A 5,160-nucleotide genomic window follows, 5' to 3' on the forward strand; every position below is an offset into this window, starting at 1 on the left:
TATGATAAACACACTATGCTTTAAACATGCAGTGTTTTCAACTCATATATTTGGCACACATTGTATATACCATTATTATTATTCAACATGTCATTCATTACCTGGGATTTGAACTAAAAACCTGTTGGTTCACAGCATTCCAATCTTCCTGCTCAGCCACAATGTCGGTAACTGATTTCACCTGTATTCCTACACTTTGGACATCAATGTAAATCTCAGCTTTGTTAAAAAATACACTAAAGAAAAAACAATTATATTATTATAATGATCCAGGAGTACCATTAAAGCTGCAATATGTGACCTTTTGGGCAACCTGACCAAATTCACATGGAAATTATAGATCTGTCATTCTAATTGAAAGCAAGTCTAAGACACGGTAGATCTGTGTGCTCTATTTCTATGCTTCCGGTTTCTTTTTTGCATCTTTTACTTTCGGTTTTGTACACCAGCTTCAAACAGCTGAAAATAAAAAAAAATGTTGGTTATGGAAAATATATTTAACAGCGGTTTAGATGGTACTATGATTCTCTTCACTATGCTTGCTTCTTTTGTCACACATAAACTTAAATTAGGCAAATGATTATAATTTTTGCAACAAGGAAATAGCGGAGCGATTTCTGCATAGTGCACCTTTAAAACACAACAATATGCCCCACCAACATTAGACAACTATACAGAAAACACTAAAATTGCTGAAATAAGTAAGTTAAATCAATTATGAGAGAATAGTCAGATTAACTGGTAACTAAAATAGTAGTGCAGATGGCACTCTTTTGCTAAGTGCAGAGATGCATTGTAGGTAATGAATGTTTTGGGGTACACTACAGACCTTGTGGCGCAGCAGAAAGATTAGTGTACCTCAAGAGGTTTTGAGTTCAAATCCCCGGTGGGGTCATTTTTTTAGCTGAACAGTGATAACACATTTGGTATTTTAATAGGATCCCCGTTAGCTGTTGCAAAAGCAGCAGCTACTCTTCCTGGGGTCCACACTAAACATGAAACATAATTCAGAATGACATAATACAGAACATTAATAGACAAGAACGGCTCAAGGACAGTACTACATCAATGTTTTAAGAATTACAAAAGGCACACACAGCCTATATATCAATATATACACACAAACTATCTGGGTCAAACAGGGGAGAGTCGTTGAGCCGTGAGGTGTTGCTTTATCTGTTTGTTTTAAAAGCAGGTTTGCTGTTCACTTGATCAATATGAGATGGAATGGAATTTCACATTTGAAAACGTGATCAAATGTGACGTTTTTTTTTTTAAACAAACAGGTTTTCACATGTGAACTGTCACGTGAAGTGTTACAAAAACACATTTTCACGTGGTTTCACGAAATCATGTTGTTCAACATGTGATAACATGAAACTACACTGTTAGCCATTGCTATTCATTTAGTAGTACATTTTGCAGTCATTTTACGGTACATTTCTCTAGTAAAAGGATACTCTATTAGTGTTTTGTTATATATTTACTGTCAATCGCAATGAACTTGGGTATTTTTTGACCCCTCATGCAAATTAACTTGGCATGCCTCACTTGCATTTAAACCTATAGTATAATTTAGATGTGCTTATGGCCACAAATGTATTGGCAATAATACATTTCTGTACTTTGCTAAAAGTTGCCCAGAATCAAATCAATAAGTGTGTGATTATCTGACACCAACTAAAAAGTAGTAGTGCTCAGGGACTAGACTTTAAGGCCTAGATTCAATCAGAATCAGATCAAGCGTAAACACGCTATAGCCGACACATAGCTGGTGTTTTGGTGTTGTCGGGGGTGTTACTGGGTTAGAGCTGTCAAATCAGGGAGCGGCCGCTCGTGTAGTTACTGTCACGATGCCACACCAGTCCTACTCACCTTAGACGTTCAGAACGAGAACCTGTAGGTTATATTGAAATAATGACACTCAAAATGAATATCAATAAAAAAAAAAGAATGAGGATTTCTATCAGCCTAATTGAGGTGTAGATTACATCTTACATTCCAGTGTTCCAACTTGTAAACAAGGCTGCATGGGATCTCTCGTAATGCAGCTCCGTGCAGCCAATGGCAATTTTCACAATAAGGTCAAAGGTACACATAAGGTACCTTCAGAGGCCCACATAGGTACTCACATGGTACTGGCCGGTACCTTTTCGGGTACATGTGAGTATAATCTAATATTGGTATGGGCAACTAGATGGGTATTGGGACCACAAAAAACGGAACTCATCATGAGGGGCCGCAATGGCTTGTGGGTCTGCGTACCCACAGCCATAAAGCTCTGTTCGTAACCATGTGGGAGGTGGGAATTTACCAGTTGTGAAGTCATAAATACCAGTTGGATGCATTCACGTGCTTTGACATCGGTAGGAAACGCCAATTGGCTAATGGCCAATAAGCTGCGTCAACCATAAACTAAAAGCAAACATTTTATAGAGTTCGAAAACCATATTAATAGATTGCTTTTGATAAATAATGTTTTGTTGTTACATTTAACTGTCAAATGCTGTTATCCAGGTAATTTCCTTAATAGGTGATGTCAGAGGTCCGCATGTTGGAAAAGTCAGAGATGATAGACGCTAGTAATTACCAGTTGTAGGGCCGTTCAAGTGGATTTTTCCCAATCGTATGTGGTAAATTCTCACTTCCCACTTGGTTACGAACGCAGCATTACGTAAAATCATTACTGGACTTTGAAATGTAGGTGGAGGCAATGTGCTGGTAGGGCCTCATTATCATATTTGGGGGCATGGTCTAAAATGTGTTGTATTTGTGCCAACCATCAGTGGAAGTGTTGTACCAGTTTAAGTGGTTTTATCATGTTGATGACAGTTGAGCACCTCTGTTGGCATTGTCAGTTATGTAATTTTTTATACAAACGTCTGACAATCAAGCGCAGCACTGTTAAGCGGTTACTAGTGATGGGGAAACTAAGCTTTCTGACGCATTGAGGTTTTCCAGCCAAGCATTGAGAATTTTGAGCAGCCAAATTATTATAGATGACATCCCACACCCTGTAGTGTGTGCGCAGCGTAGTCTTTTTCTCCTACCAAAACAATCAGGTGTTTGTTAGACGAAAACAAAGATCCAGACGTCATTGATCACGTGCTTCTGATAAAGTGATACAGGCATCGGCACACTGCTTTGAAGTACTTAGCGATTTCGACACATGCCTTGGAGCTCCGGTATCAAACATAACATCACGAGAGGTTACTGTGCATTTTTCAGTATCTTAATGGCAACTGGTTCACAGAAAGTTGATGTTTACTGTCAACTACTTACAAGTGGGTTATTGTGAAATTCACAGTAATTTACTGTAGCCAATCCATTACACTCACTGACCTGATGGTCTGGTAGGAAAGTATTACAATTACACGGTGACTAGCAATAAATTAAATATTGTATTGTTCTTTGGTATCACATGCCTGTAACAAGGCTGCATCACTGACAGTGGACTTGCGTCTTCTTCTTTGAGATTGGGTTAGCAGATCGCATCCAACTTTCAGGTGCATACTCTGCCACCTACTGTACTGGAGTGTGAGGCCAGTCACAGTCTACCTACTGTACTGGAGTGAGAGGCCGGTCACGGCCTACCTACTGTACTGGAGTGTGAGGCCGGTCACAGTCTACCTACTGTACTGGAGTGTGAGGCCAGTCACAGTCTACCTACTGTACTGGAGTGTGAGGCCAGTCACAGCCTACCTACTGTACTGGAGTGTGAGGCCGGTCACAGTCTACCTACTGTACTGGAGTGTGAGGCCGGTCACAGTCTACCTACTGTACTGGGGTGTGAGGCCAGTCACAGCCTACCTACTGTACTGGGGTGTGAGGCCAGTCACAGCCTACCTACTGTACTGGAGTGTGAGGCCAGTCACGGCCTACCTACTGTACTGGAGTGTGAGGCCAGTCACAGCCTACCTACTGTACTGGAGTGTGAGGCCAGTCACAGTATACCTACTGTACTGGAGTGTGAGGCCGGTCACAGTGTACCTACTGTACTGGAGTGTGAGGCTATTCACAGCCTACCTACTGTACTGGAGAGTGAGGCCATTCACAGCCTACCTACTGTACTGAAGTGTGAGGCCGGTCACAGTCTACCTACTGTACTGAAGTGTGAGGCCGGTCACAATATACCTACTGTACTGGAGAGTGAGGCCATTCACAGCCTACCTACTGTACTGAAGTGTGAGGCCGGTCACAGTCTACCTACTGTACTGGAGTGTGAGGCCGGTCACAGTATACCTACTGTACTGGAGTGTGAGGCCGGTCACAGTCTACCTACTGTACTGGAGTGTGAGGCCAGTTACAGTCTACCTACTGTACTGGAGTGTGAGGCCGGTCACAGCCTACCTACTGTACTGGAGTGTGAGGCCGGTCACAGCCTACCTACTGTACTGGAGTGTGAGGCCATTCACAGTCTACCTACTGTACTGGAGTGTGAGGCCGGTCACAGTCTACCTACTGTACTGGAGTGTGAGGCCGGTCACAGTCTACCTACTGTACCGGAGTGTGAGGCCGGTCACAGTCTACCTACTGTACTGGAGTGTGAGGCCGGTCACAGTCTACCTACTGTACTGGAGTGTGAGGCCGGTCACAGCCTACCTACTGTACTGGAGTGTGAGGCCATTCACAGTCTACCTACTGTACTGGAGTGTGAGGCCGGTCACAGTCTACTTACTGTACTGGAGTGTGAGGCCGGTCACAGTCTACCTACTGTACCGGAGTGTGAGGCCGGTCACAGTCTACCTACTGTACTGGAGTGCGAGGCCGGTCACAGTCTACCTACTGTACTGGAGTGCGAGGCCGGTCACAGTCTACCTACTGTACTGGAGTTTGAGGCCGGTCACAGTATACCTACTGTACTGGAGTGTGAGGCCGGTCACAGTATACCTACTGTACTGGAGTGTGAGGCCAGTCACAGTCTACCTACTGTACTGGAGTGTGAGGCCGGTCACAGTCTACCTACTGTACTGGAGTGCGAGGCCGGTCACAGTCTACCTACTGTACTGGAGTTTGAGGCCGGTCACAGTATACCTACTGTACTGGAGTGTGAGGCCGGTCACAGTATACCTACTGTACTGGAGTGTGAGGCCAGTCACAGTCTACCTACTGTACTGGAGTGTGAGGCCGGTCACAGCCTACCTACTGTACTGGAGTGTG

The sequence above is a fragment of the Salvelinus alpinus genome, chromosome 3, assembly GCF_045679555.1.
Source record: "Salvelinus alpinus chromosome 3, SLU_Salpinus.1, whole genome shotgun sequence".
Classification (NCBI taxonomy): Eukaryota; Metazoa; Chordata; class Actinopteri; order Salmoniformes; family Salmonidae; genus Salvelinus; species Salvelinus alpinus.